This window comes from Bos taurus, chromosome 6, assembly GCF_002263795.3.
Source record: "Bos taurus isolate L1 Dominette 01449 registration number 42190680 breed Hereford chromosome 6, ARS-UCD2.0, whole genome shotgun sequence".
NCBI classification, from domain to species: domain Eukaryota; kingdom Metazoa; phylum Chordata; class Mammalia; order Artiodactyla; family Bovidae; genus Bos; species Bos taurus.
The window spans coordinates 63850905-63876898 of NC_037333.1; the positions used below are offsets into that span (position 1 = coordinate 63850905).

Genomic DNA, 25994 nt, shown 5'->3' on the forward strand with positions numbered 1-25994 from the left:
GCTGTGAAAGTGCTGCACTCAATATGCCAGCAAATTTGGAAAACTCAGCAGTGGCCACAGGACTGGAAAAGGTCAGTTTTCATTCCAATCCCAAAGAAAGACAATGCCAAAGAATGCTCAAACTACCACACAATTGCACTCATCTCACATGCGAGTAAAGTAATGCTCAAAATTCTCCAAGCCAGGCTTCAGCAATACATGAACCATAAACTTCCAGATGTCCAAGCTGGTTTTCGAAAAGCAGAGGAACCAGAGATCAAACTGCCAACATCTGCTGGATAATCGAAAAAGCAAGAGAGTTCCAGAAAAACATCTATTTCTGCTTTATTGATTATGCCAAAGCCTTTGACTGTGTGAATCACAATTAACTGTGAAAAATTCTGAAAGAGATGGGAATACCAGACCACCTGACCTGCCTATTGAGAAATCTGTACGCAGGTCAGGAAGCAACAGTTAGAACTGGACATGGAACAATAGACTGGTTCCAAATAGGAAAAGGAGTACATCAAGGCTGTATATCATCACCCTGCTTATTTAACTTATCTGCAGAGTACATCATGAGAAATACTGGACTGGAAGACCACAAGCTGGAATCAAGATTGCTGGGAGAAATATCAATAACCTCAGATATGCAGATGACACAACCCTTATGGCAGAAAGTGAAGAGGAACTAAAGAGCCTCTTGATGAAAGTGACAGAGGAGAGTGAAAAGTTGGCTTAAAGCTCAACATTCAGAAAACAAAGATTATGGCATCTGGCCGCATCACTTCATGGGAAACACATAGGGAAACAGTGGAAACAGTGTCAGACTTTATTTTTCTGCGCTCCAAAATCACTGCAGATGGTGACTGCAGCCATGAAATTAAAAGACACTTACTCCTTGGAAGGAAAGTTATGACCAACCTAGATAGCGTATTCAAAAGCAGAGATATTACTTTGCCAACAAAGGTTCGTCTAGTCAAGGCTGTGGTTTTTTCTGTGGTCATGTATGGATGTAAGAGTTGGACTGTGAAGAAGGCTGAGTGTCAAAGAATTGATGCTTTTGCACTGTGGTGTTGGAGAAGACTCTTGAGAGTCCCTTGGACTGCAAGGAGATCCAACCAGTCCATTCTGAAGGAGATCAGCCCTGGGATTTCTTTGGAAGGAATGATGCTAAAGCTGAAACTCCAGTACTTTGGCCACCACATGCGAAGAGTTGACTCATTGGAAAAGACTCTGATGCTGGGAGGGATTGGGGGCAGGAGGAGAAGGGGACGACAGAGGATGAGATGGCTGGATGGCATCACTGACTCGATGGACGTGAGTCTGAGTGAACTCCAGGAGTTGGTGATGGACAGGGAGGCCTGGCGTGCTGCAATCATGGGCTCAAAAAGAGTCAGACACGACTGAGCGACTCAACTGAACTGAATTCTGTTTCCAGCACTCTTCCTTTCTTTATGTATATCTCAGTTTCTGACATATCATTTTCCTTCTGCTCTAAAACCTTCTTTCAATGTTTGATTTAGGACTGGTTTACAAATGATAAATATCCTCAGTTTTTTTTTGAGGGTCTATATTTCTCCTTTACATTAAAAAATTATATTTATTTATTTACTATGTTGTGTTAGTTTCAGGTATATAGCAAATTGATTCAGTTATAAACATATATCCATTCTTCTCCAGATTCTTTTCATATAGATTATTATAGGATATTAACTACAGTTCCCTGTATTATACAGTAAGTCTTTATTGTCTATTGTATATATAGTAGTGTATATATTTTAATCCCAAACTGCTAATTTATCCTTCCCCATTTTCTGTTTCTAAAACCTGTGAGTCTGTTTTGTTCTTAAGTTCATTTGAATCATTTTGTAGATTCCATATATAAGCAATATATATTTGTCTTTCTCTGACTTCACTTAGTACAATAATTTCTAGGTCTATCAATGTTACTGCTTTTTAGAAAAACATAAATAAACAAATGGGACCTAATTAAACCTAAAAGCTTTTGTCCAACAAAGGAAACCATAAACAAAATGAAAAGACAACCCACAAATTGGAGAAAACAGCTCGCATAAAAAAAGTAAAGCAGCTCAATATTAAAGAAAAAAACAAAAACAAACCCTCCCAAACAACCCAATCAAAAAATGGGTGGAAGATTTAAATAGACACTTCTCCAAGGAAGACAAATATATGGCCAAAAAGCACATGGAAAGATATTCCGCATCACTGTTACAGAAATGCAAATCAAAACTACAATGAAGTATCATGTTATGGCTCAGAATGGCCATCCATGAAACGTCTACAAGCAATAAATGCTGGAGAATATATGGAGAAAAGGGAACCCTCCCACTCTGTTGGTGATACTGTAAATTGGAACAATCACTTTGGAGAACAGTATGGGGGTTCCTTAAGAAACTAAAACTAGAACTATCATACGATCCAGCAGTCCCACTCCTGAGCATATAGCTGGCGAAAACTATAAATTGAAAAGATACATGTACTCCATGTTCATTGCAGCATTATTTACAAATAGCCACGACATGGAAGCAGGCTGTCCATCAACAGAGGAATAGAAAAAGAAGATGTGGTACATATATACAATGGAATATTACTCAGTCATAAACACGAATGAAATAATGCCATTTGCAGCAACATGGATGGACATAAGATTACCTCTTTTATTTTTAAAAGTTATTTTAAAAAATTACTTTTAATTGGAGGATACTTGCTTTACAATATGTGTTGTTTTCTGCCATACATCAATATGAATAGGTTAAGGTATGAGGGCAGGTACATATGTATACCTCCTTTATTTTTAGGGGATATTTTCAGAGAAGATAAGATTCAAGACAGAACTGCACACTGTTTATTTCCATTCTTCTGTAGGTAAAGTGATCCCCATCACAGTTTCTTTCAAGAATTCTCTTTCTTTAGCTTTCTTCAGGTTGAAAATAACATGTCCAGATGTAGAATTTTTTTGTGTATATAGCCTCCAGGACCTGCCATTTGGTCTCTGTCATTAATTTTAGAAAATTCACTGTAACTCAAAAGGAAACAAACAAATCCATTTTATAGGTGGTTTTTGTTCAGTTGTGTCTGACACTTTGTGACCCCACGGTCTGCAGCACACCAGGCTTCCCTGTCCTTCACCATCTAGAGCTTGCTCAATCTCTTGTCCATTGAACTGGTCGTGTCACCCTACCATTTCAGCCTTTGTCGTTCCTCTCCTACAACCTTCAATCTTTCCCAGAATCAGAGTCTTTTCTAATGAGTCAGCCCTTTGCATCATGTGGCCAAGTACTAGAGCTTCAGCACCAGTCCTTGTAATGAATATTCAGAACTGATTTTCTTTAGGGTTGACTAGTTTGAATTTCTTGCTGTCCAAGGGACTCTCAAGAGTCATCTTCACCACCAAAGCTCAAAAGCATCAGTTCTTCAGTGTTCAGCTTTCTTTATTGTCCAGCTCTCACATCCATACAAGACTACTGGAAAAACTACACCTTTGACTATATGGAACTTTGTCAGCAAAGTAATGTCTCTGCTTTTTAATATGTTGTCTAGGTTTGTCATAGCTTTCCTTCAAGGAAAGCATCTTTTAATTTCATGACTCCTGTCACCATCTGCAGTGATTTTAGAGCTCAAGAAAATATTCTGTCACTGTTTCCATTGTTACAAGTTGCCACGATCTTTGAATTATTTTTTTTTTTTTTATCTTTGATTTTTGAATGTTGAGTTTTAAGCCGGCTTTTTCAATCTCCTCCTTCAACTTCTTCAAGAGGTTCTTTAGTTCTTCTTTGCTTTCTGCCATAAGGGTGGTGTCATCTGCATATCTGAGGTTATTGATATTTCTCCTGACAGTCTTGATTCCAGCTTGTGCTTCATCCAGTCGGACATTTCACATGATGTACTTTGCATATAAGTTAAATAAGCAATGTGACAATATACAGCCTTGACGTACACCTTTCCCAATTTGGAACCAGTCTGTTATTCCACTTCTGGTTCTAATTGTTGCATCTACAGGTTTCCCAGAAGGCAGGTAAGGTGGTCTGGTAATCCCATCTCTTGAAGAATTTTCCAGTTTGTCGTGATTCACACAGTCAATGGATTCAGCATAGTCAACGGAACAGAAGTAGATGTTTTTCTGAAATTTTCTTGCTTTTTCTATTATCCAACAGATGTTGGCAATTTCACCTCTGATCCCTATGCCTTTTCTAAATCCAGCTTGAAAATTTTTAAGTCCTTGGTTCACATACTGTTGAAGCCTGGCTTGGAGAATTTTGAGCATTTACTTTGATAGCATGTGAAATGAGTGCAACCGCGTGGTAGTTTGAACATTCTTTGACATGGCCCTTCTTTGGGACTGGAATGAAAACTGACCTTTTCCAGTCCTGTGGCCACTGCTGAGTTTTCCAAATTTGCTGGCATATTGAGTGCAGCACTTTCACAGCATCATCTTTTAGGATTTGAAATAGCTCAGCTGAAATTCCATGGCCTCCACTAGCTTTGTTTGTAGTGATGCTTCCTAAGGCCCACTTGACTTCACATTCCAGGATGTCTGGCTCTAGGTGAGTGATCACACCATCATGGTTATCTGAGTCATGAAGATCTTTTCTGTATACTTCTTCTGTGTATCCTTGGCACCTCTTCTTAATATCTTTTGCTTCTGTTAGGTCCATACAATTTCTTTCCTTTATTGTGACCATCTCTGTGTGAAATGTTTATTGGTATCTAATTTTCTTGAAGAGATCTCCAGTCTTTCCCATTCTATTGTTTTCCTCTGTTTCTTTACATTGTTCACTTACTAAGGCTTTCTTATCTCTCTTTGCTCTTTTCTTGCAACTTTGCATTCAGATGGGCATATCTTTCCTTTTCTACTTTGTCTTTTGCTTCTCTTATTTTCTCAGCTATTTGTAAGGCCTCTTCTGACAACCATTTTGCCTTTTTGCATTTCCTTACTTTGGGGATGGTTCTGATCACTGCTGCTGTACACTGTCAAGAACCTCCATCCAAATTTATTCAGGCACTCAATCAGATCTAAACCTTTGAGTCTATTTTTTGTCACTTTCACCATACAATATAAGGGATTTGATTTAGGTCATACCTAAATGTTCTAATGGTTTTGCCTACTTTCTTCAAGTCTGAAATTGACAATAAGGAGTTCATGATCTGAGCCACCATCAGCTCCTGGTCTTTTTATTTTTATTTTTTTTTCTGACTGTTCAGAGCTTCTCCATTTCAGCTACAAAGAATATAATCAATCTGATTTTGGTATTGACCATTTGGTGATGTCCATGTGTTAAGTCATCTCTCATGTTGTTGGAAGAGGGTGTGTGCTATGATCAGTATATTCTCTTGGCCAAACTCTGTTAGCCTTTCCCTGATTCATTTTATACTCCAAGTCCAAACTTGCCCTTATTCCAGGTCCCTCTTGACTTTCTACTTCTGCATTTCAGTTCCCTATGATGAAAAGGATATCATTTTTTGGTGTTAATTCTAGAAGGTCTTATAGGTCTTCACAAAACCATTCAGCTTCAGCTTCTTTGGCTTTAGTGGTTGGGGCATAGACTTGGATTACTCTTTTGTTGGATGGTTTGCCTTGGAAATGAATGGAGATCATTGTCGTTATTGAGATTGCACCCAAGTACTGCCTTTCAGACTCTTGTTGACCATGAGGGCTACTCCATTTCTTCTAAGGGACTCTTGCCCATAATAGTAGATACAATGGTCATCTGAATTTATTTTGCCCACTCCAGTCCATTTTATTTCGCTGATCCCTAAAATGTTGATATTCACTCTTGCCATCTCTTGTTTGACCACTTTCAATTTACCTTGATTCATAGACCTAACATTCCATAATCCTATGTAATATTTTTCTTTACAGCATTGGACTTTACTTTCACCACCAGGCACATTCACAACTGTGTGTTGTTTCCACTTTGGCTCAGCCTCTTCATTCCTTCTGGAGCTATTTCTCCACTCTCCTCCGGGAGCATACTGGACACCTACCAACCTGGGGAGTTCATCTTTCAGTGTCATATTTTTTGCCTTTTCATACTGTTCATGGGGTTCTCAAGGCAAGAATGCTGAAGTGGTTTGTCATTCCCTTCTCCAGTGGACCACGTTTTGTCAGAACTCTCCACTATGACCTGTCCCATCTTGGGTGGCCCTACATGGCATGGCTCATAGTTTCATTGAGTTAGACAAGGTTGTGATCCATGTGATCAGTGTGGTTAGTTTTCTGTGATTCTGGTTTTCATTCTGTTTGCCCTCTGAAGGATGAGGATAAGAGGCTTGTTTATAAGGTGGCGGAGTAGAAAGACGTGTGTTCATCTTCTGCTCTGAGTGTCTGGGAGTCTCCAATGGAGGTGTGGATCAACAGTGGCCTACCACAGGGTCAGAGGCACTGACTACAACAGTCCTTGGAGCCGTGATGTGCTGGCATAAGTCCTTTTGAAGGAGGTCACCATTACTCTCGTTCAAACAAGCTGAAATCCACACAGAGACGAGGTTGAGGCTCATGTCCCCGTGACCCGAATGGCAGGGATGCTTTTTCTTTCTGGAAAGAGAGCAGAGGATACTTTCACAGGCCAATTAAGTAGGAAGATGGCTCTTCAACTCTTGCCTGAAGCCAATTCACCCTGACTGCTGGGCCCTCACAGGTGGAGACTTCAAAAATATATATATTAAAAAAAAATATATATATATATATATTTGCTCTTTGTCTCTTATCTTTACATGTTCTAATTATACCTATGTGCATCTATTTACATTGTCCCACAGTCCTTTGATGGTTCTGTATATATATATATTTTTTTTTTTTTTCCGTTTTTCACTCTCCTTTCATTTTGTGTAGTTTCTATTGATGTATCTTAAAGCTCACTGATTCTTTCCTCAGCTGTGTCTAACTGGTGTACCAAAGGCATTTTTCATTTCTGTAATGTTTATGATTTCTATAGTTTTCTTTTAAATTATTTCTTAGAGTTTCTTTCTCTTTGCTTACATTATCCACCTATTCCTTCATAGTTTCTATTTTTCCTATAGTCTTTAATATTTTAATCATAAATCTTTCACATTTCCTATGTAGTTATTTTTATTTGCAAAACCTGCACCATATCTGAATCTTTCTGTTGTTTGTTTTGTCATTTCAGGCTATGTTTCTCTTGTCTTTAACATGCCATGTAATTTTTTTTGTGGTTTAAATTTGTATACAGTGTATTGGATAACAGGAACTGAGACAAAGATTTTAATGTAGCTGTATGTTACTTTGGCTAGGAGTTGGGCCTGCTTAATTTCTGATACTTCTGTATGTGTTAGACTTTAAATTCTACTAGTTTCCTTAATTTTTCCTCTTCTCTTGTTTTCAAGCTTTCCTAAGAACTTTTCTGTTCTCACTGAAGCTCTTTCAATGGTTCTACACAGTTTTTATCCTGGGGCCCTCTTAGTATGGTGGTAAAGCTGAGGGAAGAGTAAGTATTATAAAATTTTACAATTAAATATCTGTCTTTTAATGAGACGTGCTCTGGATTGTGACATTCACATGTGTCTCTTAGTTTTCCCCATCCAGCATTTTAGGTGAGACAGTTTTTTTTTTTTTTCTTTTTTTTATATATTTTATTTTATTTTTTAACTTTACAATATTGTATTGGTTTTGCCATATATCAACATGAATCTGCCACAGGTATACACGTGTTCCCCATCCTGAACCCTCCTCCCTCCTCCCTCCCCGTACCAGTTTTGTTATATGTGTGTGTGTTGAGAATAGACCTTTGTGTAGGCTCTGGGTATACTTCACAATAGCTACATTTGCCCTCACTCTTCAGATCTATGAGTAATATTTCTTGACACTTGACTGTAAGAAGTGGGCAGGATTCCTGAAGTTAGTGTCCATGAAAATTTTGGTGATCTCATCCCCTCAAGGTGGTGGAAATCAGGAATTTTTAACTCTCAGGCTAACCCACACTTAGCTTTAATCAATTTGACAAAATTACCGTTCTGTGTTACTTAAAGTTTATAGCTCCAAAACCTTCTGCTTCAGGTAAGCAGTTCTTGGAGGTAACTCTCTGGATTCATCCAAATATCCAGATTTTGGAGTGATAAATGTATCCTGCAGACATGTTTTTCTGATGAGTTTAAGACTAGTCATTGCCTTCCAATTTATTAAGCTCTTTTCTTGTTTCAAGAATGGGAATGACAACTTCAAATTCTTTATATGTTACAGCTAAAATAGGTTGTTTGGTCTATTTTAATGTGAAAATATTTATATTGTTAAGAATTTTAGTGCCTTGAATTCCTCTATGTGATCCTAATTTACTTGTTTACATGTGGGTATTTTGCACATAATAAATTTTGATTGAATAGAATATATCTAATAATTCAATATGTAATTGAGAGAATTTTATATTTAAAATTTTATTTTTAAAGTGTTTTGGTAGTGTAGAAATTTCTTTGTGAATTGTTCATAATAACATATCATTCATCTCTGAAAACTTTAATACTACGTGTTCAGATCAGATCAGGTCAGATCAGTCGCTGATTTTTATAAATAAGCAAATAATCTGGGATGATCACCACAGAAGCATTAATCACAAATTCATAATAAACAACATATTCGTATACACTAGTGATGAGAGGTAAAATGCTATTGAGTGATAACCAATGTGATAGCAGAATTAGTTCAAAGATTAAAAAGCTCATATATTTCCTCTAAGATGGGTATTATTTAAATTCCAAATAATAATATGGAATATATTAAAATATTATGTTCTTATTAATATAATCAAGTGCTTTCATTAAAGAGCTTTGCAAAATAGTTGTGTACTATCTCATAAACAGAATTGGGTCTTATTATTCTTTCCATTTAAAAAGAACTAAAGGATGGACAAGATCAAGACAGCAGAGGAGTAGGACATGGAGCTCATCTCCTCCCAAAAATACATCAAAAATAGAGCTACAGGTTGTACAAGGCAGAGCCAAGATGGCAGAAATGTAAGACATGCAGTTCATGTCTCCCCACACCAGACACTGGTGGGGGACATCTGATAACCAGGCAGATGGCAGAAATTCCAGCAACCAGGTAGGATGTCAGGGGAGCAAGGAGAAGAGGGAAAGTGGAAGCCAGACAGGACCAGCACACATGAGGGGCAGCTGAGGGAGGGGAGTGGTTCTCACACCCAGAGAGGTACATTTGTCTCTGGGGGATCTGCATAGGGAAGGAGGCACCCTCATGGGTTGGAGGGCCACCCTTGGAGTTCGTTTCCCCTTATACACTTGGCCCAGGGAGCTATCTAAGGCTCCCCTGTCCTCCAGCACCCCTCTGCCTGAGTTGGTACAAGGGCCATGGAAGGGAAGGGGAGGAGGAAAATCTAGGCCAGCTGGGGGCACCTTTACTGGGTTGGAGGGTCAGAGGAAGCGCCTGCAGTTCTCTGGCCCACTCAGCCCCAAGCAGCCTCCAGAGGCCCCAGGCCTAGTCCTTCACATTTTCCAGGGCCCTCTCCACCTGTGGAGGTCCTGTGGACATAACAGAGGCTCCCTCTGGGGTTAGAAGATCAGGGTAACCTGCCTGGTCTTCCCCGTCCACATGACCCGGGGCACCTCCTGGAGCCCCAGGCTTGATCCTCCACATCCTGAGGCCAGAGGCACTTCAGATCCCCCTCCCAGGGTCTTTTCTTGGCATAGGTTCTGAATCTACATCCCACTCCCCCATAGCCAAGGTTTTTTCTGTTTTACTTTTTTCTTGTCCTTTGTTATTGGAGTTAGGTTTTACCCTCCAGTGGTTGTTTCATATATATTCTGATATTTTTTCCTAATATACCTGTTAGCTTTTACAATTTATTTTTTATTATGTTATTGTTCTGTCTACCCCCCTCTTTTTATTTTATTTTTTTTTCTGTACCTGGTGGCTTCCAGGGTCTGTTTATGGGATGGAGATTGGGCCTGAGCTTCTGTGGTGGGAACTCCTTGGACTTGTTAGTCCAAGTCTGAACTGCTGGACTAACGGAGAATGTCAGGCCCCAGGGAATATTAATCAGAGTGAGGTATCCCAGAAGTCCACATCTCAATACCAAGACCTGGCTCTGCCCAGCTTACTGCAAACTCCACTGCTGGAAACCTCAGTCAAATCAACTAATAAGACAGGAACACAGTCCCACCCATCAAGAAATGAGACAACAATAAATACGTTACAGATGAATGAGCAAGGCAAACACATACAAGACCAAATAAAAAGGGAATAGGCAACCTATCTGAAAAAGAGTTGAGTATAAAGAATGTACTATCATTCTTGACAGAATGATAGTGAAAGATGTTCCAAAATTGTGACAATAGAATGTAGAAAATGCAAGAAACATTTAACAAGAATCAGGAAGAACTAAAGAAAAAACAACACAATAACTAAAATTAAAAATACTCTAGAAGAAATCAATAGCAGAATAATTGAGGCAGAAGAATGGTGAGCTAATAAGTGAGCTGGAAGATAGAATGATGGAAATAACTGCTGAGGGACAGAATAAAGATAAAAGAATGACAAGATTGACTACAGTCTCAGAACCCTCTGAGACAATATTAAACACACTAACATTTGATTTATAGGATCCCAGAAGAAGGAGCAGAGAAGGCAATGGCACCCCACTCCAGTACTCTTGCCTGGAAAATCCCATGGACGGAGGAGCCTGGTAGGCTGCAATCCATGGGGTCGCTGAGAGTTGGACATGACTCAGTGACTTCACTTTCACTTTTGACTTTCATGCATTGAAGAAGAAGATGGCAACGCACTCCAGTGTTCCTGCCTGGAAAATCCCAGGGACAGCGGAGCCTGGTGGGCTGCCATCTGTGGGGTCATGCGGAGTCAGATACAACTGAAGCGACTTAGCAGCAGCAGCAGCAGAAGGAGAGAAGGGGTCTGAGAAGATTATTTGATGGGATTAAAGTGGAAAACTTCCCTAACATGGGAAAGGAAATAGCCACCCAAGTACAGGAATCACAGAGAGTCCAAGACAGGATAAAACCTAGGAAAAACACACCAGAAGACATATTAACCAAAGTAACAAAAATTAAATACAAAGAAAAATATTAAAAGCAGCAACGAAAAAGCAAAAAATAGTATACAAGGGAATCTCCTATGGCTGTCAGCTAATTTTTTGGCAAAAACTCTGCAGGTCAGAAGGGAGTAGCAGGATATATTTAAAGTGATGGGAGGGAAAAATCTTTAACCAAGATTACTCGAGCCAGCAATGATCTCATTCAGATTTGATGGAGAAATCAAAAGCTTTACAGTAAAGAAAAAGCTAAGAGAGCTCAGCACCACAAAAGCAACTGTACAACAAATGCTAAAGGAACTTCTCTAGCCAAGAATCACAAAAGAAGGAAAAGGTCCACAAAAATGAACTCAACGAGATGCCAGTCCAGGTTCAAATGCACGATACTGGATGCTTGGGGCTAGTGCACTGGGACGACCCAGAGGGATGGTATGGGGAGGGAGGAGGGAGGAGGGTTCAGGATGGGGAGCACATGTATACCTGTGATGGATTCATTCTGATATTTGGCAAAACTAATACAATTATGTAAAGTTTAAAAATAAAATTAAAAAAAAAAGAATAAAAAAAAAGTAGTATAAAAAAAATGAACTCAAAACAATTACGAAAATGGCAATAGGAACATAAACATTGATAATTTTCAGATAATGTGTCTGAAAGTAAAAATGGAATTAATGGAATAACTGAGGCAGAAGAATGGGTAAGTAAGCTGGAAGACAGATTGATGGAAATAAATGCTGAGGAGCAGAATAAAGATAAAATAATGAAAAGATCTCAGACCTCTGAGACAATATTAAACACATCACCAACAAACACTGGGGAGGATGTAGAGAAAAGGGAACGCTCTTGCACAGTTGGTGGAAATGTAAATTGATACCGCCACTATGGAGAACAGTATGGAGGTTCCTTGAAAAACTAAACATAGAAGTACCATATGACCCAGAAATCCCACTACTGGGCATATTCCCCAAGAAAACCATAACTCAGCAAGACACATATACCCCAATGTTCACTGCAGCACTATTTATAATAGGATATGGAAGCAACCTAGATGTCTATCAACAGAGGAATGGATAAAGAAGATGTGGTATATATATACAATGGAATATTACTCAGTGATAAAAAGAAAAAAAATTCAGTCAGTTGCAGTGATGTGGATGAACCTAAACCGTGTCATACAAAGCAATGTTAGAGAAAAACCAATATAATATATAAATGCATATATACAGAATCTAGAAAAATGGTACTGGTGAACCTACTTGCAGGGCAAGAAAAGAGATGCAGACGTAGAGAACGTACCTGTGGTCACAACTGGGGGAAGAAATTGGGGGACAAGTAGAGAGAGAATAGCATTGACATATATATATATACTATCACATGTAAAATAGATAGCTGTTGGGAAGCTGCTTACAGCACAGGGAGCTCAGTTTGGTGCTCTGTGATGATGTAGAGGAGTGGAATGGGAGAGTGGGAAGGAGGCACAAGAGGGATGGGATGGGATACACACAGCTGATTTGCTTTGTTGTACAGCAGAAACTAACACAGTATTGTAAAACAATTATACTCCAAGAAAAAAAAAATTACTGCCTGAGACAGCTTCAGATCACCTCCAACCAAGTGATCGATCCACAAATATAAAGACTTAATGTATATTATTCTATTTATGTTTTAAGGTTGGGGAAGGGAAGAAGGAGTCTTTAGTTATCTTCTATTGCACCCTCCAAAACTTGATGTAATAAACTATATGGGCAAAGAATCTGAGAAAAAATGGATCTATATATAACCAAATTACTTTGCTGCACACTTGAAACTGATACAACTTTATAAATCAACTACATGCAAATATAAAATAAAAATTAAAAAAAAAACCCACAGAGGAAACACCTTGAAACAAATACATAATACAGTAATCTAGGAATTTTTTTTTTTAATCATGATACCTACATTTCACAACCATTAACTTAAATAATTCTTTGGAAGTATGGATTCTGTCACTTGGTTTTTAAAAATTGCTTATTTTGTTTTCTAACCAGCTCTGTTCATTCTGAATCACAGGGATGACTGATCATCTTCATTATAGAAGAATATAAAGGTGAAACAAGGAAGATGCAAATTGTTCTATCAAAGGCTGTTTAGTTCACTATTGATGTTTTATGCTATACTGTTTAAATGGTTTTATTAAATAAATGAAGGAAATGAAACAAATTTTCCAAAGTACATAAAGTAAAATTTATGTATTTTTTCTTATTTGAATTAGGATAAAAATTCTAACAATTTCCCAAAGTTTCATTAAAATGTTTTCCTTTATTGGTGTAGAATCTAAAGTTTATATAGGATAAGTTAATGCTACCTAACAGAAATTTAATATTTATGTAGATAAACCTATTGGTTTATCAACATTGCACACCACAATTTTAGCATTAGCCATCTATAGAATATATTACAAATCTTTTCTTTTTACCAATTCTTGAAGCTTCCATACCATTGATATATTGCAATGATCTCTGAAACTATGATTGCATGTCTTATAGCTTTGGTTAACCTACCAAAAATTTACTGACAAGCCTCTGCCAAAGCAAATTTCTGTCACATTTTTTCTCTCCATTCTTTTTCTAATACCTAGTTTAGAATGGACGTTAATAGCATTTTCAATTTTTTTAAAAAAATTAAATGCCTGAAAGTCCTCATCAGGACAGAAATTAGTTTTAGGACTAATAATGCTTTTGATACAAAGTGCTTTCTCCAAAAGGAATTTAATAATATTTGGAGTTTTTGAATGAGTTGCTTTAGGACTTAGGAATTATTTTTGCCAAGATTCTAGGCTTGTAAACAGAATTGAAGAAAAAAATATCTTAAACAGTTCAAAAATTGTGTTTAGATTAACAAACCAAGGTTATTTTCAGATGACTATATTTTGGGTTTTATCATGCTGAGTTTTAATTTTTTTGTTAGCACATTAGATGAATATATCTATAGATCTAAAGTGGTATAACACTGAATATATCTATAAGGAAGAAATCCTTTTTTTTTTTTTTTCTGTTAAGTGCTTTTCTGAGACTGTTCAGAGAGTTTGGGACTTTTGGAGGCATGAGCCATCCTGTCTCCTTGCCTACAAAAAAACCTTCCTCTGCTTCCAAAAAAAAAAAAAAAAAAAAACCCTTAGTATTGAATAACTTTTGATATTCTATATGGCTGCTTTTCAACATACAAAAGGTGAGGAAAAATAAATCTCTGGGCTAAAAATTTCCTTTAGAGCCTTAACTATAATCAGAGTGAAATTGCCACCTAGAGTTCAAGACCTAGGGGATAATTTTTTACCTGTAGAATATTTCCATTCCTTTCAAATTACCAGTAGTGCTGTTGACATGCACAAGCATTAGTAAGAGGATGTATGCACTGGAGGGAGATGAGTGGAGTAGAAAATAAATACTCTACTTCTCCTCTAATGTTAATAGTTTTAAATCTATCTCTTTTCTCCTTGCAATCATCTTTTCTGAATTCTGTCCCATCTTATACCATTTCCAAGTACTTTTTCATGGAAATAAATATGCACATAAAATAGAAGAAAATAAAGTACGTTGAATGAAACATAAAAGACAGTAAAACAGTAGGCCATCATTTAAACAATTATGTTCAATGCATATATTAGAGCTTAGACTACCCAATTTTAAAACAATATAAAATAGTGCTTTCTTTATATAGAATACATTCAGTGTTGTGTTTGTTTCCAAATAAATTGAAAAAGGAGATAGTTACAAATAGTACATTTTTACAAGCTACATTTAATAGAAGACAATGCTAATTAAGAAAAAACATATATTATGATCATTTAGGCCATGGTAGCTAGTTACCTGGTCAAATACTCATCTTATTGCTGTGAAGGTATTTTGTAGACATTATTTACATTTAAAATTACTGACTTTAAGTAAATCTTTAAAGGCTGCAGCTTATTCAATCAGCTGAAAGACCTCAAGAGCAAGACCTAACGTTTCCTGAAGAAAAAGCAATTGTGCCCCAAGTCTGTAATAAAAGTTCTGCCTGAGGTTCTAGCCTGCTGACCTGCCCTACAGATTAAAGTCTTGCTAGCCCCCATAACAGTATGAGCCAATTAATTAAATTTGCACTGGTCATAGCAAACACCCTCTTCCAACAACACTAGAGACAACTCTATACATGGACATCACCAGATGGTCAATACCAAAATCAGATTGACTATATTCTTTGCAGACAAAGATGGAGAAGCTCTATACAATCAGCAAAAAACAAGACTGGGAGATGACTGTGGCTCTGATCATGAGCTCCTTATTGCAAAATTCAGATTTAAAGTAGGGAAAACCACTAGACCATTCAGGAATGACTTAAATCACTTATCATTATACAGTGGAAGTGACACATAGATTAAAGGGATTAGATTTGACAGACAAAGTGCCTGAAGAACTATGGGTAGAGGTTCATAACACTATACAGGAGGTGGTGACCAAACCCATCTGCAAGAAAGAGAAATGCAACAATGCAAAATGGTTGCCTAAGGAGACTTACAATTAGTTGAGAAGAGAAGTGAAAGGCAAAGGAGAAAGGGAAAGATATACTCATCTGAATGTAGAGTTTCAAAGAATAGCAAGCCTTCTTAAATGAACAATGCAAAGAAATAGAGGAAAAGAACAGAATGGGAAAGACTAGAGATCTCCAAGAAAATAAGAGAATTGCAGAGGAAGGAAAACTCTCAAACTTATCCTACGAGGCTACCAACACCCTGATACCAAAGGCAGACAAAGCTGCCATAAAATAGAAAAGAAAAGAAAGAAAGAAAGAAGGAAAGTGAAATCACTCAGTCATGTCCAACTCTTTGCAGCTCCACGGCCTGTAGCCTACCAGGCTCCTCCATAGGATTGCCTCAAAAATGGGATTTTTGAGGCAAGAGTACTAGAGTGCATTGCCATTTCCTCTCCAGGGAATCTTCCTGACCCAGGAATCGAACCTGGGTCTCCTGCATTGTAGGCAGATGCTTGACTGTCTGAGCCACCAGGGAAGTCTTTAACCAGAAAACTACATGCCAATATCACTGATGAACATAGATGCAAAAATCCGCAACAGAATTCTAACAAACAGATCCCAACAACATATTAAAAATATCATATGTCATGATCAAGTAGGCTTTATTCCAGGGATGCAGGAATTCAATATTCACAAATCAATGTGATACAAAATATTAACAAATTGAAAGATTAAAAAAACATATGATTGTTTCAATAGATACAGAGAAAGCCTTTGACAACATTCAACACCCATTTATGATAAAAACTCTCCAGAAAGTAGGCAAAGAAGGAATATACCTCAAGATAATAAAAGCCATATACAACAAATCCACAGTCAACATAATCCTCAATGGCAAAAAACTGAGAGCATTTCCTCTAAAATCAGAACAAGATTTGGGTGCCCACTTTCACCACTACTATTCAACATAGTTTTGAAAGTCCTAGCCACAGGAATCAGAGAAGAAAAATAAAAGGAATCCAGATTGGAAAAGAAGAAGTAAAACTCTGTTTTCAGAGGATGTGATCCTCTACATAGAAAACCCTAAAGATGCCACCAGAAACCTACTAGAACTAATCAATGATTATAGTAAAGTTGCAGGATATAAAGTGAATACACATAAATCCCTTGCATTCCTATACACTAACAATGAAAAATCAGAAAGAGAAATTAAGGAAACAATCCCATTCACCATTGCAATGAAAACAATAAAATACTTAGGAATAAATATATCTAAAGATATAAAACACCTGTATACATAAAATTATAAAATACTACAAAAAAATCAAAGATGACAAATAGATGGAGAAATATACCATGTTCTTGGATTGGAAAAATCAATATAGCGAAAATAAGTATACTATCCGAAGCAATCTATAGATTCAATGCATTCCCTATCAAACTACCAATGGTATTCTTCACAGAACTAAAACAAAATAATTTCACAATTTGTATGGAAACATAAAAGACCCCAAATAGCCAAAGCAATTTTGATAAATAATGGAACTGGAGGAATTAACCTTCCTGTCTTCAGTCTATATTACAAAGCTACAGTCATCAAAACACTATGGTACTGGCACAAAGACAGAAATATAGATCAATGGAACAAAATAGAAAGTATGGAGATAAATCCACACACCTATGGGCACCTTATATTTGACAGGAGGCAAAAAATATACAATGGAGCAAAAACAGCCTCTTCAACAAGTGGTGCTGGGAAAACTGTCAACTATGTGTAAAAGAATGAAACTAGAACACTTCCTAACACCATACACAAAAATAAACTCAAAATGGATTAAAAGCCTAAATGTAAGACCAGAAACTATAAAAGTCTTAGAGGAAAACATAGGTAGAACACTCTCTGACACAAATCACAGCAAGATCCTCTGTAACTCACCTCCTAGAGTAATGCAAATAAAAACCAAAGTAAAGAAACGGGACTTATTAAACTTTAAAGCTTTTGCACAATGAAGGAAACTGTAAGTAAGGTGAAAAGACAGTCTTCAGAATGGGAGAAACTAATAGCAAATCAAACAACTGACAAAGAATTAGTCTCCAAAATATACAAGTAGCTCATGCAGCTCAATACCAGATAAGTGAACAAGCCTATCAAAAAGTGGGCAGAAGACCTAAACAGACATTTCTCCAAAGAAGACATATGGATGGCTAATAAACACATGAAAAGATGCTCAACATCACTCATTATCAGAAAAATGCAAATCAAAACCACAATGAGGTATCATCTCACACTGGTCAGAATGGCCATCATCAGAATCTACAAACAATAAATGCTGGAGAGGGTGTGAAGAAAATGGAACCCTCTTAAACTGTTGATGGGAATGCAAACTGGTACAGACACTATAGTTAAGAGTGTGGAGATTCCTTAAAAACTGAGAAAAGAACTGCCATATGACTCAGAAATCCCACCGCTGGGCATATACCGCAAGGATACCAGAATTGAGAGAGACAAATGTACCCCAATATTCACTGAAGCACTATTTACAATAGTTAGGGAACAGAAGCAACCTAGAATGTCCATTGACTGATGAATGGATAAGAAGTGTACATGCACACAATGGAATATTACTCAGCCATAAAAAGGAACACATTTGATTCAGTTCTAATGTGGTGGATGAACTTAGAGCCTAGTATACAGAGTGAAGTAAGAAAGAGAAAGACATATACTGTACATTAATGCATATATATGGACTCTAGGAGAAGGCAATGGCACCCCACTCCAGTACTCTTGCCCGTAAAATCCCATGGATGGAGGTGCCTGGTAGGCTGCAGTCTATGGGGTCGCTAAGAGTCAGACATGACTGTGCGTCTTCACTTTCACTTTTCACTTTCATGCATTGGAGAAGGAAATGGCAATGGACTCCAGTGTTCTTGCTTGGAGAAAACCAGGGACGGGGGAGCCTGGTGGGCTGCTGTCTATGGGGTCGCACAGAGTCGGACACGACTGAAGTGACTTAGCAGCAGCAGCAGAAGAAGAATAATACCAAGGATCCTACCAACGGGACAGCAAAGGAGACACAGACATTAAGAACAGACTTTTGGACTCAGTGGGAGAAGGAGTGGGTGGGATGATTTGAGAGAATAGCACTGAAACATATATACTACCATATGTAATATAGATGACCAGTGAGAGACTGATGCGTGAAGCAGGGCACCCAAAGCTGGTGCTCTGTGGCAACCTAGAGGGATAGGGTGGGAGGGAGGTGGGAGAGGGGTTCAGGATGGAGTGACACATGAACACCTATGGCTGATTCATGTTGATATATAGGAAAAACCATCATAATATTGTAATTATCCTCCAATAAAAATAAATAAAATTAAAAAAATATATGAGTGACACTAAGGGAACATTTAATGCAATGATGAGCACAATAAAGGACATAAATGGTAAGGACCTGACATAAGCATAAGAGATTAAGAAATGTCAAGAATACACAGAAGAAATACACAAAAAAAGATCTTAATGACTCAGATAAATATGATGGTGTGGTCCCTCACCTAGAACCAGACATCCCAAAGGGTGATGTCTAGTGGGCCTTAGGAAGCATTACTATGAACAAAGCTAGTGGAGGTGATGGAATTCCAGCTATTTCAAACCCTAAAGATGATGCTATAAAAGCACTGCGCTCAGTATGCTAGCAAATTTGGAAAACTCAGCAGTGGCCACAGGACTGGTAAAGGTCAGTTTTCGTTCCAATCACAAAGGAGGGCAATGCCAAAGAATGTTCAAACTACTGCAAAATTGTGTTCATTTCACATGCTAGCAAGGTAATGCTCAAAATCCTTCAAGCTAGGCTTCAACAATATGTGAACCAGATGTTCAAGCTGAATATAGAAATGGCAGAGGAACCAGAGATTACATTGCCAACATCTGTTGTATCATAGAAAAACAAGAGAATTTCAGAAAAAATCTACCACTGCTTCACTTATTACACTAAACCCTTTGTGGATCGAAGAGATGGGAATACTAGAACACCTTACCTGACTCCTAAGGAACCTGTATGTAGGTCAAGAGACAATAGTTAGAACTGGACATGGAACAGTGGACTGGTTCAAAGTTGAGAAATGAGTACGTCAAAGCTGTATATTGTCACCGTGCTTATTGAACTTATATCCAGAGTACATCATGCAAAATCCCAGGCTGGATGAAGCACAAGCTGGACTCAAGATTGCCAGGAGAATTATCAATACAGTCAGACATGCAGATGACACCACCCTAATGGCAGAAAGTGAAGAAGAACTAAAGAGCCTCTTGATGAAAGTGAAAGAGGAGAGTGAAAAAGCTGGCTTAGAACTCAACATTCAGAAAACTAAGATCATAGCATCCGGTCCCATCACTTCATGGCAAATAGACGGAGGAACAATGGAAACAATGACAGGCTTTATTTTCTTGGGCTCCAAAATCACTGCAGATGGTGACTGCAGACCTGAAATTTAAAGATGCTTGCTCCATGGTAGAAAAGCTATGACAAACCTAGACAGAGTATTAAAAAGGAGAGGCATCATTTTGTTGACAAATGTCTTTATAATCAAAGCTATGGTTTTTCCAGTAGTCATGTACGAATGTGTGAGTGGGGCTGTAAAGAAGGCTGAGTGTCAAACAATTGATGCTTTTGAACTGTGGTGTTGGAGAAGACTCTTGAGAGTCCCTTGGACAGCAAGGAGATCAAACCAGTTAATCATAAAGAAAATCAACCCTAAATATTCACTGGAAGGAATGATGCTGAAGCTGAAGCTCCAATACTTTGGCTACCTGATACAAAGACCCAACTGACTGGAAAAGAACCTGATGCTGGGAAACACTGAGAGCAGGAGAAGGGGGCAGCAGAGGATGAGATGGTTAGATGGCATCACTGACTCAATGGACATGAGTTTCAGCAGACTCAGGGAAATGGTGTCAGACAAGGAAGCCTGATGTGCAGCAGTCCATGGGTTATGCAAAGAGTCAGACATGACTGAGTGACTGAATAACAGGAAATTAATTAAAATTTCTCCATCTTTCTTGAAATAACCCTTAGTATATGTTAATCCGACCAGCATAGAAAGGATCAGAAATTATGGGAATAAAGAGGCTTATCAAAGATGCTTTTAATTTACTGTTTGGGTGATGTTTTTAGCCAGTAAACCCAGCATTTATTGCAGAGGAAGGCTTTGTATACTGGTATAGTTAATTCTACCTAAAGTTCACTTTTAAAACCCAAACTGGTAATAGATATTAGTATTTTCTTGTAATTTGTCACATATTTTTAAATTATGACTAATGTTATGCCTACTTTCAAAATTATACATCTATATTTTATCTAGGGAAAGCAATTTAGCTTGTCCATTTTTGACACCTGTGTTAAAGTCAAGTCCATGACATTATTCGTGATAGCAAGAAAAGTAGAAATAACCTAAATGTAAATGATGAATGGATGAACAAAGTACGGTATGTCCACACTATGAAATACTAGTTAGCAATACAAAGAAATGAGGTACTCATTTATGCTATAACATGGATATACCTGAAAATGTTTTGTGAAATGAAAGAAGCCAGTCATAAAGGGCAACATATTGAATAATTTCACTTCTATAAAATGTCCAGTATATGTAAATCCACGGAGACAGAAAATCAGTGAATTGCTGTCAGGAGAAAGAGAAGGAAATGGGGAGTGATTGTTAATGATTATGGGGTTTCTTTCTGGAGAGATTACAGTCTTAACTATATAGTGATTATATTGGCACTATTTTGTGAATGTCCTAAAAATGAACTGTACATTTTAAAAGGCTGAATTTTATATTATGTGAATTATATCTCAGTGAGGCTACTATTCACATAGTAATACAAACATTTTTCGAAGCATGGAAATTCCTGATTTCAAATTATATTACAAAGGTCGAGTAATAAAAAAGTGTGGTACTGGTACAGAGACAAATAGACCAATAGAACAAGATAGACCAAGAATAAACTCTCTCATATATGGTCAAGAAAAGGGTTCCAAGACCACACTAGGAGGAAAGGATAATCTCTTTACCAGTGTTTTGAAAACTGAACATCCAGAAGCAAAAGAATAAAATTGGAGTTTTTACAATATTACAAAAATTAACTCAAGATGATTAAAGACCTAAATATAAGACTTAAAACTATAAAAGTACTAGTATATAGGGAAAAAGCTTGATGACACTGGATTGACATTATGTCTTAGATATGTCACCAAAAACAGTCTGTAAATAAAACAAATTGAACTGCATTAAAATTACAAACTTCTTCATATCAAAGGAAACAACCAACAAAGTGTAGAAATTCAATGTATAGAATAGGAGGAAACATTTGAAAATCATGTTTGATAAGGGGTTAAATATATAGAATAATGAACTCCTACAACTCAACAACAAAGCAACCTGATTAATAAATGAATAAATGTACACAGGGCTTGAATAGACATTCTCCAGAGAAGATGTGCAACAATCAAAACTCTTGTGCACTACTGGTGGGAATGCACAATGCTGCAGCCTCTATGGAAAACAATATGCATGGTTTTTGAAAAAATTAAAAATAGAATTGCCAGATGATCCAGAAATTCCACTTCTAGATATGTACCCAAAATAACAGTCAGTAGAATCTCAAAGAGATATTTGTACACCCATGTTTGTTGGAGCATTATTCACAATAGCCAAGAGGAGAAAGCAAGCTAAATATCCACTGTTGGGTGAAAAAAACAAAAAACTGTCATGTAGACAATCGGTGAAATATTACCGGCCTTGCAAGAGAAGGGAATTGTTGTATATTACAACATAGATGAACCTTGAGAATGTTTTGATAAGTGATAAAAGCCAGTCACAAAAAGACAAATACTGTATAATTCCATTTATATGAGATATCTTAAGTATGTCAATCCATAGAAATAGAAAGGTGAATGGTATTTTCCAGGGACTGAAAGGAAGAGAAATTGGGGAGTTGTTCAATGGGTACAGAGCTTCAGTTTTGTGAGATGGAAATGTTCTAGGGGTCTTGGTTGTACCATAATGTGAATATAGTTAACACTGCCAAACTGTGAGAAAGAAAGATAAACCAAAACCATGTAATTATAAAAAAGTATGAAATATAGAGAAAATAAAATTCATAAGCAAAGTCATCTACAGTTGTACTGCCCCCAAACTAACACTGATTCAACTCTGACATAACACATAAGGTTTCTGAACAGGAGGGAATCTCCCTTTTTTCCATCTAGGGAAACAGGCTCAGAGAAGGGAAGTGCTTGAACTTCCCAGGTGATGCTGGTGGTAAAGAACCTGCCTGCCAATGCAGGAGACATAGGAGATACAGGTTTAATCCCTGGGTTGGGAAGATCCCCTAAAGAAGGGAATGGCAACCCACTCTAATATTCTTGCCTGGCAAATCAACAGAGGAGCATGGACAAAGAAGCTTGGTGGGTTTCAGTCCATGGGCTCACAAAGAATTGGACACAACTGAGCAACTAACAGTTAACTAACATCACACAGATTTGATAACAGAGTCAGGACTAGAATACATATAATTTGAGTTTCAGATAAAACCAATAATATTTTTACAATGCGTTGTTTTTTATAATATGAAGTTTGAAAATACAGAAAATTCTGAGGAGTAATAAAAAAATCAAAACAAAAGGGAGATTTGACAAAAGTGCCTGAATGGGGTGGGTTTAACCAAGTTTTTTTTTTTTTTTTTTTTTAATATATTTTAAAGGCAATGGCACCCCACTCCAGTACTCTTGCCTGGAAAATCCCATGGATGGAGAAGCCTGGTAGGCTGCAATCCATGGGGTCGTTAAGAGTCGGATAGGACTGAGTGACTTCACTTTCACTTTTCACTTTCATGAACTGGAGAAGGAAATGGCAGCCCACTCCAGTGTTCTTGCCTGGAGAATCCCAGGGATGGCAGAGCCTAGTGGGCTGCCGTCTATGGGGTCACACAGAGTCGGACACGACTGAAGTGACTTAGCAGCAGTATTCCCACACAACTGTAAGAATGACATATTTTTTTCTTTGTTCCAAATTTATAAATGAGGAAACAAAGCCACAAAAAGATTAAATAACTAGCACTAGGCCCTCTGGGTGTTGTTGTTGTTGTTCAGTTGCTAAGTTGTGTCTGACTGTTTGCAAACCCATGGACTGCAGCATGCCAGGCTTCTGTCCTTCACCATCTCCCAGAGCTTGCTCAAACTCATGTCCACTGAGTTGGTGATGCCATCCAACCATCTCATCCTCTGTTATCCCCTTCTCCTCCTGCCTTCAATCTTTCCCAGCATCAGAGTCTTTTCATAGTAAATCAGCTCTTTGAATCAGGTGGCCAGAGTATTGGAGCTTCAGTGTCAGTCCTTCCAATGAATATTCAGATTTGATTTCCTTTAGGATTGACTGATTTGATCTCTTTGCTGTCTACAGGACTCTCAAGAGTCTTCTCTAGCACCACAGTTCAAAAGCATCAATTCTTTGGTGTTCAGTCTTCTTTATGGTCCAACTCTCACATCCATACTTGAGTACTGGAGAAACTATAGTTTGGACTATATGGGCCTTTGTTGACAAAGCAATGTCTCTCCTTTTTATTTATTTACTTTTGATATATATATATATTTTATTTATTTTAATTGGAGGCTAATCACTTTACAATCTTGTGGTGATATTTGCCATACATTCACAGGAATCAGCCATGGATGTACATGTATTCCCAATCCTGAACCTCCCTCCCATCTCCCTCCCCATCCCATCCCTCAGGGTCATCCCAGTGCACCAGCCCTGAGTACCCTGTCTCATGCATCAAACTTGGACTGGCGATCTATTTCACATATGAAAATATACGTTTCAGTGCTATTCTCTCAAATCACCCCACCCTCGCTTTCTCCCACAGAGTCCAAAAGTCTGTTCTTTACATCTGTGTCTCTTTTGCTGTCTTGCCCAAGTTTTAAATGTTGATTTACAAAAATGGATTCCAGGGCTTGTGAAACCACACATTTATACAGTCTTGGTGGCCACTAAGAGGAATGAAATGACCAAATAAACACATTGCAAAGGCTAATCCTATGTCATCAGAAGGGATCTGTGTAAACGAGAGCCTTTGAAGCTTAATTTTCATTATCTCAACTAGAAATTTGCTCTGCACATTTTAGTAGCCCAGGTCTGCAATATCACTTTAGGAAATGGTAACCAAATTACTTGGAGATCTGGTCTTTATAAAGATTTTTATGTCAAAGGCAAAGTATTAATGACATAAGAATTCTTTTTATATGAATATATAACATTAAAATAAATCACTTACATGAATTAAGGGGGTCCAGTCAATGAAGACAGCATATACTAAATGAAATGAAAAGCAAGGAGCTTCCTGGTGATTAAGACTGCACTTCCACTGCAGGGGACGTGGGTTTCATCCCTGATTGGGAAAGTTCTGCATGCAATGAGGTGGAGCTAAAAAAAGAAAAAAATTAAAAGGTAAAATCAAGCTGTGTCTACATAATAAAAAATACAAACAAACACACATTTTTAAATATTCCAATGAAATCAGTAAAGTATGTTATGTATTTAGGTTGGTAGTTTTAGGTACTATATTCTGTTCAGTAATTTTACTACTCCACATTGAGTAAGTAATCTGTTCCCTATAAGCTTTGGTTTCTCCATTTGTAAAGTTATCATAATGCCAACTTCAGGGGTAATTACTACAGATATGTGCTTATAAGTTTTTTAAAGGGGATACATATACATATAAAATTGCTGGGACACACAGAAACTACTTAAAAATATTTAGGCCATGTGTTGAATAACTGTTAGTGATATCCTATACTTTTAACAAGGATTTAAATTTGATAATTTTAAAATATCTACATCCAGTTCAGTTCAGTCACTCAGTTGTGTCCGACTCTTTGTGATCCCATGAATTGCAGCACGCCAGGCCTCCCTGTCCATCACCATCTCCTGGAGTTCACTCTAACTCACGTCCATCAAGTCGGTGATGCCATCCAGCCATCTCATCCTCTGTCGTCCCCTTCTCCTCTTGCCCCCAATCCCTCCAAGCATCAGAGTCTTTTTCCAGTGAGTCAACTCTTTGCATGAGGTGGCCAAAGTACTGGAGTTTCAGCTTTAGCATCATTCCTTCCAAAGAAATCCCAGGGCTGATCTCCTTCAGAATGGACTGGTTGGATCTCCTTGCAGTCCAAGGGACTCTCAAGAGTCTTCTCCAACACCACAGTTCAAAAGCATCAATTCTTCAGTGCTCAGCTTTCTTCACAGTCCAACTCTCACATGTATACATGACCACTGGAAAAACCATAGCTTTGACTAGATGGATCTTTGTTGGCAAAGTAATGTCTCTGCTTTTTAATATGCTGTCTAGGTTGGTCATAACTTTTCTTTCAAAGAGTAAGTGTCCTTTAATTTCATGGCCATGGTCACCATCTCCAGTGATTTTGGAGCCCCCCA

General features: G+C 37.7%; 1 long non-coding RNA gene across 1 annotated transcript in view; it reads right to left on the reverse strand.

Moving 5' to 3' along the window:
* LOC132345586 (uncharacterized) overlaps positions 1 to 25994 on the reverse strand; it is a 225194-nt gene that overhangs the window by 16499 nt on the left and 182701 nt on the right. Inside the window, exon 5 of the long non-coding RNA XR_009495039.1 lies at positions 24838 to 24986. This is a non-coding gene — a long non-coding RNA (uncharacterized lncRNA). The remainder of the gene's footprint in view (positions 1 to 24837; positions 24987 to 25994) is intronic.